Here is a 16,889-nt window from a genome sequence, read left to right on the forward strand (position 1 = left end):
AGATCTATCAATAGGATTCGCGCTTACATATTCTTACAACATGTAAATATTAGTTACCAAGCTATTAGGGAAGATATGCAAGGTGGTACAACTCAACGTAGAATATATTTTAAGTACTTGTGTCCATGGCGTAAAACATAAAATGCATGTATTCTCATCCCAAAATATTTTTAGAGTTTAAAAATGGGACTATATACTCACAGTAGTAAAAGTATATTAATAATAAGTTTTCAACTTATTAAAAATATTACCGTCGTCCTTGGATTCACGAACCTATAACAATAATAAAGATTCAGATATTAATACGACATATGAATAAAATAAAGCAAGTTCATAGAATACTTATATAATAATTTTTAACATTTTATGTTAGTAGTCCACTGTTAGTAGTCCTTTGTTAGTAGTCCAAAATAGTCCGAAAAGTCCAACAGTCCACTAATCGGTATATATATATAATCTTAGAATTACCCCCACGACGTATTGTATACGTATCGTCTTTACATCAACCCAGATACGTATGGTATGCGTATTATCTTAGAATTAACTAAGACGTATTGTGTACATATTGTCTTAGGATTTATCAAAACGTATTGTATACTTATTGTGTTAGGACGTACCAAGAATATTATTATACATATATACAATCACAGAATTAACCAAGATTATAATATTTTGTTATAATACTAATAACATGTCCAAATATATATATAGGATATAGGAAAAGTTAACAAGGATATGGTTAATATAGTTTTTATAATATAAATTTCCTCCATACAATGTTAATTTTAGCAGATTTTGTTTTGCTCACCAAATATTCATTACAACTCCGTTTAAAGTGAATCAAATTGCTATGGATTCATTAAGAAGTAAATTTTACAAAACCAATTCGAAAAGTTCATCCCAAATAGTAATTTTTAGAGCTTTACCCTCTTTTTGTGTCGGTAGACAGATTTGGAAAAATCCCGGCATCCACCCAATATATGATTTTTGATAAAATACTTCCACTTTGTCTAAAATCATCAAAAAAATACTAGAAGTCTTATTTACATACATTAACATATTTCCAAAGTCTTAGCCTCAAACTCATAGTCTAAGATAGGTTTTTAGTTCCCAGCCCAAAACAGCCAGCTTTTTACCGAATGGAGATTAAAGGATATATGTTAAGTTTCAAGGTGTTCTTTGTGATGACCCGGGAATTTCCGACCAAATTTAAACCTAATCTTTATATGATTCTGACACGATAAGCAAAGTCTATTAAACTGAGTCTCATAATGTTTGAACTATTTCCATGGATGCATTTGACTTTAACTATCTCAGATGATTCACGATCAATTAATTTTTTTAAATAAATATGTATATATATAGAAATATGTATATGTAATAACTTGAAACAATATTATACAATTCAATTGTAAATATATATTAATTATTTAGTTAGGAAAATTTATATTGATAATTAGTATAATGATAGATTGTTTAATATCATCGAATTTAATTAGAAGTTTAATAATTAATTTTTAAAAGTAATATTGAATTGGTTACATGATATCTTAAACGTGGAAAGAGTCCGTTTGCAATATATTACTTTTCTTCTTCACAGTATTACTCTCTCAGTTTTGTTTCATATCCGTGAACCCACTCAACTGCAACAATCCAAACTTATACCCAAATGGCTATCACTTCTTCTTTAAAAACATTTTCTCAATTATTAATAGAATTATATTATTTAATATAGGATATAGTATTATTTGCGAAGAAGGCAACAGCTGTTAATTATTTAATTTTTTTTTTACTTTCACATGTTACATTTGCAAATAAAACATCTTAATCAGTGACTTTTGTGAGGATATTATTCATTGTTTTAATGACTTGCTAATATTATACACATATATGTATGTATGATTATAATATCCCACCATATGATTATTTCCTCTCTATTTCCTATTTCAATCGACCACCATTATTTTCCAACGAACCCCACAATGAAATTTTGTGCTATTAATTCATTTAGTATTTAAGTTTTTCTCTTGTGTGTCTAATCAAACAATTCCTATATATATATATATATATATATATATATATATATATATATATATATATATATATATATATATATATATATATATATACATAAACATGTACAATGCATATCAAACTAACATATCTATCATTTTGTCCATTATATTTTGTATCTGAGTATATAACAACTCTAACAAACCCCACCAAACAATAATGCATTTGTGTAATTGAATTACAAATGGGGAATACTATTTCAAGATTCTACTTTCAGTTTCACATCATTTTCATTGCATTTCCACATAGGCAACTTGATTTATAAATATATACATATATATGCATAGAGATAGGATATTGAGATATAGATAGTTTATATATTCACTTGCTTTCCATTTAAAACACCAATCACCACCACACCCAATTCGTTGTTCCCTTTTGACTGTATGTTTGAGTACCACCCTCATCTCATCGTTTGATCACAACCTGTCTAGATCGAGCACTTGGAACGCTTTACTTGTTAGAGATCAGTGTGCAGCCTTGACTAAACCACTTTAGGATTTATTGGCATGTTTTGTCCAATATATCAAACCAAAATATCACTCCTCTTCTTCTTCAAACCGTCTCCACATCACCACCTTATCCTCTTCGGTTCATCAACTATAAACCACCTGTGTATTTTGTTACTACCATGGGGTTTTCTATATTCTTGGATCGAAGACCCAACCGAATGCCACACATGTTTTCATCTTCCTGTTACAAATCAACCAGGTAACCACCAAACATCCCTTGCCGATCGAATGTTGCTTCTATTTTTTTTTTTTTTGTTACCTGTTTCTTCGACTGATGCCGGTAACCATTCAATACAAACACCATTGTTGTTGATACTCCTTTTCATAACCCAATCACTGCCACTACAAATGCAACACTCGGAACCCACCTCACCACAGACCACCATTATGATCATCGTTCCTTGTTGCGAACATCTGCAGATTAATAAATGGTATATTATTCATACGTAATACTCCGTATAAGTGAAATTCATTAAATTATTAGGTGATAATTGAATACTAAACTTAATTACTTCAAGATTGTTATATTAGATCTCTTAACTAAACTGACCAAATTGATTATAAATCACAATCACGAACCTGTATATCAACATTAAGAATTAAATCAATTAACACACTAGTAAGTATTCAAGTTCATTATAACAGATGTAATCAACACGAACCCTAACTAACGAATTCAACATCAAATCTTAAAAATTATCAACAAAGTATTTTCACAAATAGGAGTAATTGAACTGAAAACAATAGAACATTTACCCTTAAAACAGGTGAGCGAACAACTGCCAAATTTAAAAAAATTAAAAAAATATGTCAAGATATTTATATTTTCATACGATATCAAATAACAAAACTTATACATATACTCAGTCCAAATTATCAGTTACATCTATATTATTATGGTTAAGTAAAGCTAGGGTTACCCAAATCATACGAACTCAAGTGAAATTGAAATTGAAATTGAAATCGAAGTTCGAACTATTGAAATTGTACCTTTTAAAAAAATCGGATGTTTGATTGATAATACGGATTGAAGATAAGATGATGATGATTATCGATCGATTGATCGGTGATGATACCTCCTCTGAATCTTGCTTCTAGTATCTCGATCTGTTTTAGGAGTCAAACAAAACGGTGATGATCTGTTTTAGTATCTCGATCCCTTTTATTAGGTATAATAAATAAGTACAATTATTATTATTATTATTATTATTATTATTATTATTATTATTATTATTATTATTATTATTATTATTATTATTATTATTATTATTATTATTATTATTATTATTATTATTATTATTAACACAAATATCATAATTAACAAATATCATTTTTATTAGTATTATTATTATTAATAAAGTTATTATTATTATTATATCATGTCTGAAAGAGGATCCCAGAATGATGGGGATATTCTTATATGCATATTGTGAATGTCGGTTACCAGGTGTTCAATCCATATGAATGATTATTTTTTGTCTCTATGCATGGGACGTATATTTATGAGAACTAAAAATGAAATCTTGTGGTTTATTAAAATGATGGAAATGATTATTTATGTTAAACTAGTGAACTCACCAACCTTTTGGTTGACACTTTAAAGCATGTTTATTCTCAGGTATGAAAGAAATCTTTCACTGTGCATTTGGCTCATCTTAGAGATATTACTTGGAGTCATTCATGACATATTTCAAAAGACGTTGCATTCGAGTCATTGAGTTCATCAAGATTATTATTAAGTCAATTATATTAAGATATATTATGAAATGGTATGCATGTTGTCAACTTTCGATGTAATGAAAGATTATTTTTTCAAAAACGAATGCAATGTTTGTAAAATGTATCATATAGAGGTCAAGTACCTCGCGATGTAATCAACTGTTGTGAATCGTTTATAATCGATATGGACTTCGTCCGGATGGATTAGGACAGGTCTCTACAGTTGGTATCAGAGCGGTGGTCCTAGCGAACCAGGTCTTGCATTAGTGTGTCTAACTAGTAGTTGTTTAGATGCATTAGTGAGTCTGGACTTTGACCGTTTCTGCATGTCAAAAGTTTTGCTTATCATTTAGTGTCAAAAATTATTAGCTTATCATCCTTAAAGTCTAGACACGTCTTACTGCCTCTATTGCATAGACAATGTATAGATAAATTCATATCTTAGCGTATCTGCTAATCCATATCTTAGCGTACCTGTTACTGTAAACTTTGCCTGTCGTATTCCGTAGATTCCTCCGTAACTTATGGGATTTGAGTATTATATATGCATATGTAAATTATGTATTGCAGGGTACTAATCTACATCCTATAATCTATTTCTTATCGAAAATCTATCATCTGATCATACGAGATGAATCCCTCAACCTGTTCGAGTCCTTCAGATTCCGATAACTATTCTGATAGTTATTTCGACAGTTATTCCGATATGGAAACACACTTGAGCTCCGAAAGCAGTATAAATGGAATGGATCAACCAATCGGCCATCATCAATTCATCTGATGGGTTTGTAGTCTACTTAATCATTGGAGACAATAAGAAGGTGATCCTTTTCATCAACCGAATTCACTTCTTAGTGAAGAACCTGAAGCACTTACCGGCGAATCTATTCGAAACACCATATTCACTCTCATTGCCAGGATATCCCACAACGATTATATCCTATCCATAATTCTAGATCTTATTCATTCGCTCGTTCCGATCGACAATCACACCGGAATAATGGAAGAAATCAACGAACTTCTCGCTAGAGTAATCAATTTGGAGAGTATGGTGCAAAATGTACCAGCTTTAGCAACATCACCAGTATCTACAGTACCATCAATAATGGCACCAATACCACCACCAACCCAAGTTTCAACAATTCATGCCTCAACATCTCATTCTGTACCTCGAGTATAATCATCGTTCTACGAACTGTTCTACATCATTTATCTTCGTTCTACATGACGATTATATAATTTCTAATGTTTTAGAGATTATGTACTCTAGTTGTAACCGTAAATCAAATGAGTTTAATATCATATTAACTCATTAAATCCATGATTACATCTAAAGAAAATATATATGTATATATATTTTTTCATAACGATTGTAATTAAAAATTCTTTTGTATAAACTGTTAATGATGAAAATATTTTAACGGGTAGGTAATACCCGAGGAATAATTAGATTTCACATTAATAAGTTACACTATACATTCTTCGAATCAGATTCAATAGTCATTTACTATCCTACTTACATTCACCGATATACGGATTTATTCACCATAAAATAACCATTTACATTCAATTTCATATTTGGATTTTGACCTATCAGAATCCAACAAGTGGCATAATGAAGAATTAATTGACACAATAAAAATTGATTAGAAACAGACTAATTAATAATATGAAATTTTGTTAAGAAACCACGCTAACAAGATCCTAGCTAACTGTTCCTAGCTAACTGTTAATTCCGTATTACATATTAATTATCGCATTTTATTTATCGCAATTTTAATTCTCACAATGTTATTTATCATTATTTAATTTCTGTTAGTTATTTTACACACTTTAAATATCGGGACACGTATACCAGGTTTTGACATATCATATCGACACATCTATATATATTATTTGGAATAACCATAGACACTCTATATGCAGTAATGATCGAGTTCTCTATACAGGGTTGAGGTTGATTCTATAAAAATATATATAGTTTAAGTTGTGATCGAGTCTGAGACATGTACACGGGTCACGATACGTATTAATTAATTCGAATATTATATATTAAGCTATATATGAATTATTGGACTGTTAAATGAGTACTATCAACTGTGGACTACCAACATTGGACAATTAAAATGAATTAAAATATTGTTTATAACATATGAAACTAAACAATTCTTCAAGTTGCCACTTGATTTCATCTTAAACCTCATTTGTATCTTGACGATTACAATCTACGTTCAAACCTTTCATGATTCTTGAAAACACCGCAATCGAGAGGATAAATCAACCGCACTTCATTTACAGAAGAAAAGATTTATGCATATAGTTATGCACCTGAAAAACTCTCGGAACCTGAGTAAAAGTTTAACACGTATCTGTGCTAATTCCTTTAGTGTTATTATTACCTAAAATAACTTGGTAATTCCCTTCAAGGTAGCAAATTTTGTCACAGCTCCAGCAAGTCAACTTCGACTTTTCATACGAAACAACCTTATTATAACGTTGATATATACGCATGCTCTTTTATTGTTACCAGGGAACCTTTCATATTCCACCATATTACCATCAGCGTTTAATCATCTAAAAACACAATTCTCTTGAAACCACCTCGGATTAATAACCGATGATTCAGATATCATAGCATTAAATGTAGAGGAAACAGAAAAATGGTAGATGGTCTAAACGGCCAAAAGTTTGATGATAAAGAAAGGAGTGTTACGAACGCTCGATAGAAAATTGGGTATTGAAAAAAAAACAGATTGAGCTACCCATGAAGGAGACCAAGGACAAATACAAGGACCAAACCCTATATCCAAAGGATTCAGGTAATTCTGGATCCGTTGAAATCTTTAGAGAATATCTTGCTCCGAAGTCATGTTAAAATCTTACAGAAAATCTTTCTCCATCAACCATCGAACCTAGAAATTCCAAAATATCATCATCAATATCTTCAATATTTCTGAGGATATTTTCATAAATATTCTCGTTCGAAATTATATACCTCTTCGTGCTTCCTGTGTATCATTATATCGGAAACATTCAATAGAAAATTTAGTATCGAAAAGCAGATTATACGAAACTATGAAGGAAGCCGTGGGCAAATCACAAAGAATAAGTTTGACTTCAAAGAATCCAAATGATTCAATGCATGCTGAAGTCTTTAGTGAATATCTTGCTCCTTACCCTAAACCCTTGCGGACAATAGTCTTCATCATCCTCTGATCTTAAATATTCAAAGATATCATTGTAATCTTTCATTATAAATATCCTCCATATTTCTGAAGATATTTTCATAAATATTCTTATCTGAAATCATTTATCTCTTCGTGCTATCAGTGTTACATCATATAGAAACTGTTAGTTTCTATATTCTGTAAACTTTCAAGGTTAAAATACGAATGTTATTGAAGTAATGTTGGGAACTGATGCATGAGTTAGAATAATATAATGACACTTGATCAATGTGATTATATTACAGTAAGTCATGCTGAGTTTCTATTGGAACATGATGATTCACAGTAAATCATACCATCATCATGTGCCATGTTACATAACTCTTTCATTCTACTTAACCTCTGAACATATCAAGAAAATATATTCTTGATAGTTCCATCCTCAGGGATTCTGGTAATTTGATAAATCAAATCATGCTAATACATTCCTTCCTACTTAGAACATTATAATCATTCGAAACTCTATATCTACGAATTTTGGACCATTATTGCTTGACTTAAAGTTGGGAAAAGAAGACAAGAGCATGAAACTCTGATATATAAGGGAAAATACAAAGCCAACAACAACACCGAAATTACAAACTATGATATCAGTGCGAATAGCAATATAAAGACACGGTAGAATTAAGAATAGTATCACCCCAAGATAATGATAGAAGTAAATAGATTTTTCTAGTGGAAGATTGAAAAGAAGGACGACAGAAATGATAATTGGGAAAATATCAAGAATTAGAACGGGATTAAGCATTTTCACAATCTTTTGGATGTATGAATTAAGAAAGGAAGTATAGGAATGGTGAGAATAATGGAACGAAAGAGTTTAATTTATAATGGAAAATATTAGACAGAGGAATCGAGGCAGATCACCGTATTTAATTATAGAGATCTTAATTTCCTTACTCGCCGAAGGATCAAATCTTGTGGATTTCGAATATTTTCTTTAAATCCCTTAAATTCCGGAATTCAACCAAGACAACATCAAAAGCTAAGACGCACCTTATTTTATAAATTCAACCATGACTAGTCAAAAGTTATGATGAAACTTGTCTTTCTCATTTCACTCTTTTGTGATAACTTCACTCGTACGCATCGCATAATCGAATCATTTTGGCTATAGTACTCAATGATGATGAAACTCTATTTATCAATTCATATTCGTCATAAAAACATTTTTGTTGTTAGCCATGACCACCTCACTCAAATTTCGGGACGAAATTTCTTTAACGGGTAGGTACTGTGATGACCCAGGAATTTCCGACCAAATTTAAACCTAATCTTTATATGATTCTGACACGATAAGCAAAGTCTATTAAACTGAGTCTCATAATGTTTGAACTATTTCCATGGATGCATTTGACTTTAACTATCTCAGACGATTCACGATCAATTAATTTTTTTAAATAAATATGTATATATATATATATATATATATAGAAATATGTATATGTAATAACTTGAAACAATATTATACAATTCAATTGTAATTATATATTAATTATTTAGTTAGGAAATTTATATTGATAATTAGTATAATGATAGATTGTTTAATATCATCGAATTTAATTAGAAGTTTAATAATTAATTTTTAAAAGTAATATTGAATTGGTTGCATGATATCTTAAACGTGGAAAGAGTCCGTTTGCAATATATTACTTTTCTTCTTCACAGTATTACTCTCTCAGTTTTGTTTCATATCCGTTAACCCACTCAACCGCAACAATCCAAACTTATACCCAAATGGCTGTCACTTCTTCTTTAAAAACATTTTCTCAATTATTATTAGTATTATATTATTTAATATAGGATATAGTATTATTTGCGAAGAAGGCAACAACTGTTAATTATTTTAATTTTTTTTTTTACTTTCACATGTTACATTTGCAAATAAAACATCTTAATCAGTGACTTTTATGAGGATATTATTCATTATTTTAATGACTTGCTAATATTATACACATATATGTATGTATGATTATAATATCCCACCATATGATTATTTCCTCTCTATTTCCTATTTCAATCGACCACCATTATTTTCCAACGAACCCCACAGTGAAATTTTGTGCTATTAATTCATTTAGTATTTAACTTTTTCTCTTGTGTGTCTAATCTATCAATTCCTATATATATATATATATATATATATATATATATATATATATATATATATACATAAACATGTACAATGCATATCAAACTAACATATCTATCATTTTGTCCATTATATTTTGTATCTGAGTATATAACAGCTCTAACAAACCCCACCAAACAATAATGCATTTGTGTAATTGAATTACAAATGGGGAATACTATTTCAAGATTCTACTTTCAGTTTCACATCATTTTCATTCATTTCCACATAGGCAACTTGTTTTATAAATATATACATATATATGAATATAGATAGGATAATGAGATATAGATAGTTTATATATTCACTTGCTTTCCATTTAAAACACCAATCACCACCACACCCAATTGCTTGTTCCCTTTTGACTGTATGTTCGAGTACCACCCCCATCTCATCATTTGATCACAACCTGTCTAGATCGAGCACTTGTAATGCTTTGCTTGTTAGAGATCAGTGTGCAGCCTTGACTAAACCACTTTAGGATTTAGTGGCATGTTTTGTCCAATATATCAAACCAAAATATCACTCCTCTTCTTCTTTAAACCGTCACCACATCACCACCTTATCCTCTTCGGTTCATCAACTATAAACCACCTGTGTGTTTTGTTACTACCATGGCATTTTCTATATTCTTGGATCGAAGACTCAACCAACTGCCACACATGTTTTCATCTTCCTGTTACAAATCAACCAGGTAACCACCAAACAGCCCTTGCCGATCGAATGTTGCTTCTATTTTTTTTTGTTACATGTTTCTTCGACTGATGCAGGTAACCATTCAATACAAACACCATTGTTGTTGCTACTCCTTTTCATAACCCAATCACCGCCACTACAACTGCAACACTCGGAACCCACCTCACCACAGAGCACCATTATGATCATCGTTCCTTGTTACCAACATCTGCATATTAATAAATGGTATATTATTCATACTTAATACTCCGTATAAGTGAAATTCATTAAATTATTAGGCGATAACTGAATACTAAACTTAATTACTTCAAGATTGTTATATTAGATCTCTTAAATGAACTGACCAAATTGATTATAAATCACAATCACGAACCTGTATATCAACATTAAGAATTAAATCAATTAACACACTAGTAAGTATTCAAGTTCATTATAACAGATGTAATCAACACGAACCCTAACTAACGAATTCAACATCAAATCTTAAAAATTATCAACAAAGTATTTTCACAAATAGGAGTAATTGAACTGAAAACAATAGAACATTTACCCTTAAAATAGGTGAGCGAACAACTGCCAAATTTAAACAAATTAAAAAAATATGTCAAGATATTTATATTTTCATAAGATATCAAATAACAAAACTTATACATATACTCAGTCCAAATTATCAGTTACATCTATATTATTATGGTTAAGTACAGCTAGGGTTACACAAATCATACGAACTCAAGTGAAATTGAAATTGAAATTGAAATCGAAGTTCGAACTATTGAAATTGTACCTTTTAAAAAAATCGGATGTTTGATTGATAATACGTGAAATGTCCCGTTCTTATTGATTAAAAACGTTCCATATTAATTGATTTCGTTGCGAGGTTTTGACCTCTATATGAGACGTTTTTCAAAGACTGCATTCATTTTTAAAACAAACCATAACCTTTATTTCATAGATAAAGGTTTTAAAAAGCTTTACGTAGATTATCAAATAATGATAATCTAAAATATCCTGTTTACACACGACCATTACATAATGGTTTACAATACAAATATGTTACAACAAAATAAGTTTCTTGAATGCAGTTTTTACACAATATCATACAAGCATGGACTCCAAATCTCGTCCTTATTTAAGTATGCCACAGCGGAAGCTCTTAATAATCACCTGAGAATAAACATGCTTAAAACGTCAACAAAAATGTTGGTGAGTTATAGGTTTAACCTATATATATCAAATCATAATAATAGACCACAAGATTTCATATTTCAATACACATCCCATACATAGAGATAAAAATCATTCATATGGTGAACACCTGGTAACCGACATTAACAAGATGCATATATATAAGAATATCCCCATCATTCCAGGACACCCTTCGGATATGATATAAATTTCGAAGTACTAAAGCATCCGGTACTTTGGATGGGGTTTGTTAGGCCCAATAGATCTATCTTTAGGATTCGCGTCAATTAGGGTGTCTGTTCCCTAATTCTTAGATTACCAGACTTAATAAAAAGGGGCATATTCGATTTTGATAATTCAACCATAGAATGTAGTTTCACGTACTTGTGTCTATTTTGTAAATCATTTATAAAACCTGCATGTATTCTCATCCCAAAAATATTAGATTTTAAAAGTGGGACTATAACTCACTTTCACAGATTTTTACTTCGTCGGGAAGTAAGACTTGGCCACTGGTTGATTCACGAACCTATAACAATATATACATATATATCAAAATATGTTCAAAATATATTTACAACACTTTTAATATATTTTGATGTTTTAAGTTTATTAAGTCAGCTGTCCTCGTTAGTAACCTACAACTAGTTGTCCACAATTAGATGTACAGAAATAAATCGATAAATATTATCTTGAATCAATCCACGACCCAGTGTATACGTATCTCAGTATTGATCACAACTCAAACTATATATATTTTGGAATCAACCTCAACCCTGTATAGCTAACTCCAACATTCACATATAGAGTGTCTATGGTTGTTCCGAAATATATATAGATGTGTCGACATGATAGGTCGAAACATTGTATACGCGTCTATGGTATCTCAAGATTACATAATATACAATACAAGTTGATTAAGTTATGGTTGGAATAGATTTGTTACCAATTTTCACGTAGCTAAAATGAGAAAAATTATCCAATCTTGTTTTACCCATAACTTCTTCATTTTAAATCCGTTTTGAGTGAATCAAATTGCTATGGTTTCATATTGAACTCTATTTTATGAATCTAAATAGAAAAAGTATAGGTTTATAGTCGGAAAAATAAGTTACAAGTCATTTTTGTAAAGGTAGTCATTTCAGTCGAAAGAACGACGTCTAGATGACCATTTTAGAAAACATACTTCCACTTTGAGTTTAACCATAATTTTTGGATATAGTTTCATGTTCATAATAAAAATCATTTTCTCAGAATAACAACTTTTAAATCAAAATTTATCATAGTTTTTAATTTACTAACCCAAAACAGCCCGCAGTGTTACTACGACGGCGTAAATCCGGTTTTACGGTGTTTTTCGTGTTTCCAGGTTTTAAATCATTAAGTTAGCATATCATATAGATATAGAACATGTGTTTACTTAATTTTAAAAGTCAAGTTAGAAGGATTAACTTTTGTTTGCGAACAAGTTTAGAATTAACTAAACTATGTTCTAGTGATTATAAGTTTAAACCTTCGAATAAGATAGCTTTATATGTATGAATCGAATGATGTTATGAACCTCATTACTACCTTAAGTTCCTTGGATAAACCTACTGGAAAAGAGAAAAATGGATCTAGCTTCAACGGATCCTTGGATGGCTCGAAGTTCTTGAAGCAGAATCATGACACGAAAACAAGTTCAAGTAAGATCATCACTTGAAATAAGATTGTTATAGTTATAGAAATTGAACCAAAGTTTGAATATGATTATTACCTTGTATTAGAATGATAACCTACTGTAAGAAACAAAGATTTCTTGAGGTTGGATGATCACCTTACAAGATTGGAAGTGAGCTAGCAAACTTGAAAGTATTCTTGATTTTATGTAACTAGAACTTGTAGAATTTATGAAGAACACTTAGAACTTGAAGATAGAACTTGAGAGAGATCAATTAGATGAAGAAAATTGAAGAATGAAAGTGTTTGTAGGTGTTTTTGGTCGTTGGTGTATGGATTAGATATAAAGGATATGTAATTTTGTTTTCATGTAAATAAGTCATGAATGATTACTCATATTTTTGTAATTTTATGAGATATTTCATTCTAGTTGCCAAATGATGGTTCCCACATGTGTTAGGTGACTCACATGGGCTGCTAAGAGCTGATCATTGGAGTGTATATACCAATAGTACATACATCTAAAAGCTGTGTATTGTACGAGTACGAATACGGGTGCATACGAGTAGAATTGTTGATGAAACTGAACGAGGATGTAATTGTAAACATTTTTGTTAAGTAGAAGTATTTTGATAAGTGTCTTGAAGTCTTTCAAAAGTGTATGAATACATATTAAAACACTACATGTATATACATTTTAACTGAGTCGTTAAGTCATCGTTAGTCGTTACATGTAAATGTTGTTTTGAAACCTTTAGGTTAACGATCTTGTTGAATGTTGTTAACCCATTGTTTATTATAAAAAATGAGATGTTAAATTATTATATTATCATGATATTATGATATATAATATATCTTAGTATGATGTATATACAGTTAAATGTCGTTACAACGATAATCGTTACATATATGTCTCGTTTCGAAATCATTAAGTTAGTAGTCTTATTTTTACATATGTATTTCATTGTTAATACACTTAATAATATATTTACTTATCATTTAACATAATTAACCAAGTGTATCAATATCTTAATATGATTCATATGTACCTAGTAAGACGTTGTTATAACGATAATCGTTATATATATCGTTTTCGAGTTTCTTAAATTAATAGTCTCATTTTTATGTATATAACTCATTGTTAAAATACCTAATGAGATACATACTTATAATAAAAACATGTTAACTATATATATAACCATATATATGTCATTGTATAGTTTTTACAAGTTTTAACGTTCGTGAATCACCGGTCAACTTGGGTGGTCAATTGTCTATATGAAACATATTTCAATTAATCAAGTCTTAACAAGTTTGATTGCTTAACATGTTGGAAACATTTAATCATGTAAATATCAATCTCAATTAATATATATAAACATGGAAAAGTTCGGGTCACTACAGTACCTACCCGTTAAATAAATTTCGTCCCGAAATTTTAAGCTGTTGAAGGTGTTGACGAATCTTCTGGAAATAGATGCGGGTATTTCTTCTTCATCTGATCTTCACGCTCCCAGGTGAACTCGGGTCCTCTACAAACATTCCATCGAACCTTAACAATTGGTATCTTGTTTTGCTTAAGTCTTTTAACCTCACGATCCATTATTTCGACGGGTTCTTCGATGAATTGAAGTTTTTCGTTGATTTGGATTTCATCTAACGGAATAGTGAGATCTTCTTTAGCAAAACATTTCTTCAAATTCGAGACGTGGAAAGTGTTATGTACAGCCGCGAGTTGTTGAGGTAACTCCAGTCGGTAAGCTACTGGTCCGACACGATCAATAATCTTGAATGGTCCAATATACCTTGGATTTAATTTCCCTCGTTTACCAAATTGAACAACGCCTTTCCAAGGTGCAACTTTAAGCATGACCATCTCTCCAATTTCAAATTCTATATCTTTTCTTTTAATGTCAGCGTAGCTCTTTTATCGACTTTGGGCGGTTTTCAACCGTTGTTGAATTTGGATGATCTTCTCGGTAGTTTCTTGTATAATCTCCGGACCCGTAATCTGTCTATCCCCCACTTCACTCCAACAAATCGGAGACCTGCACTTTCTACCATAAAGTACTTCAAACGGCACCATCTCAATGCTTGAATGGTAGCTGTTGTTGTAGGAAAATTCTGCTAACGGTAGATGTCGATCCCAACTGTTTCCGAAATCAATAACACATGCTCGTAGCATGTCTTCAAGCGTTTGTATCGTCCTTTCGCTCTGCCCATCAGTTTGTAGATGATAGGCAGTACTCATGTCTAGACGAGTTCCTAATGCTTGCTGTAATGTCGGCCAGAATCTTGAAATAAATCTGCCATCCCTATCAGAGATAATAGAGATTGGTATTCCATGTCTGGAGACGACTTCCTTCAAATACAGTCGTGCTAACTTCTCCATCTTGTCATCTTCTCTTATTGGCAGGAAGTGTGCTGATTTGGTGAGACGATCAACTATTACCCAAATAGTATCAAAACCACTTGCAGTCCTTGGTAATTTTGTGATGAAATCCATGGTAATGTTTTCCCATTTCCATTCTGGGATTTCGGGTTATTGAAGTAGACATGATGGTTTCTGATGCTCAGTTTTGACCTTAGAACACGTCAAACATTCTCCTACGTATTTAGCAACATCGGCTTTCATACCCGGCCACCAAAAATGTTTCTTGAGATCCTTGTACATCTTCCCCGTACCAGGATGTATTGAGTATCTGGTTTTATGAGCTTCTCTAAGTACCATTTCTCTCATATCTCCAAATTTTGGTACCCAAATCCTTTCAGCCCTATACCGGGTTCCGTCTTCCCGAATATTAAGATGCTTCTCCGATCCTTTGGGTATTTCATCCTTTAAATTTCCCTCTTTTAAAACTCCTTGTTGCGCCTCCTTTATTTGAGTAGTAAGGTTATTATGAATCATTATATTCATAGATTTTACTCGAATGGGTTCTCTGTCCTTCCTGCTCAATGCATCGGCTACCACATTTGCCTTCCCCGGGTGGTAACGAATCTCAAAGTCGTAATCGTTCAATAATTCAATCCACCTACGCTGCCTCATATTCAGTTGTTTCTGATTAAATATGTGTTGAAGACTTTTGTGGTCGGTATATATAATACTTTTGACCCCATATAAGTAGTGCCTCCAAGTCTTTAATGCAAAAACAACCGCGCCTAATTCCAAATCATGCGTCGTATAATTTTGTTCGTGAATCTTCAATTGTCTAGACGCATAAGCAATCACCTTCGTTCGTTGCATTAATACACAACCGAGACCTTGCTTTGATGCATCACAATAAATCACAAAATCATCATTCCCTTCAGGCAATGACAATATAGGTGCCGTAGTTAGCTTTTTCTTCAATAACTGAAACGGTTTCTCTTCTTCATCATTCCATTCAAATTTCTTCCCTTTATGCGTTAATGCAGTCAAGGGTTTTGCTATTCTGGAAAAGTCTTGGATGAACCTTCTGTAGTAACCAGCTAGTCCTAAAAACTGGCGTATGTGTTTCGGAGTTTTCGGGGTTTCCCACTTTTCAACAGTTTCTATCTTTGCCGGATCCACCTTAATACCTTCTTTGTTCACTATGTGACCGAGGAATTGAACTTCTTCCAACCAAAATGCACACTTTGAAAACTTAGCGTACAATTCTTCCTTCCTCAATACTTCTAACACCTTTCTCAAATGTTCACCGTGTTCTT

This window comes from Rutidosis leptorrhynchoides, chromosome 1 (assembly GCF_046630445.1).
Source record: "Rutidosis leptorrhynchoides isolate AG116_Rl617_1_P2 chromosome 1, CSIRO_AGI_Rlap_v1, whole genome shotgun sequence".
In the NCBI taxonomy this organism is placed as follows: domain Eukaryota; kingdom Viridiplantae; phylum Streptophyta; class Magnoliopsida; order Asterales; family Asteraceae; genus Rutidosis; species Rutidosis leptorrhynchoides.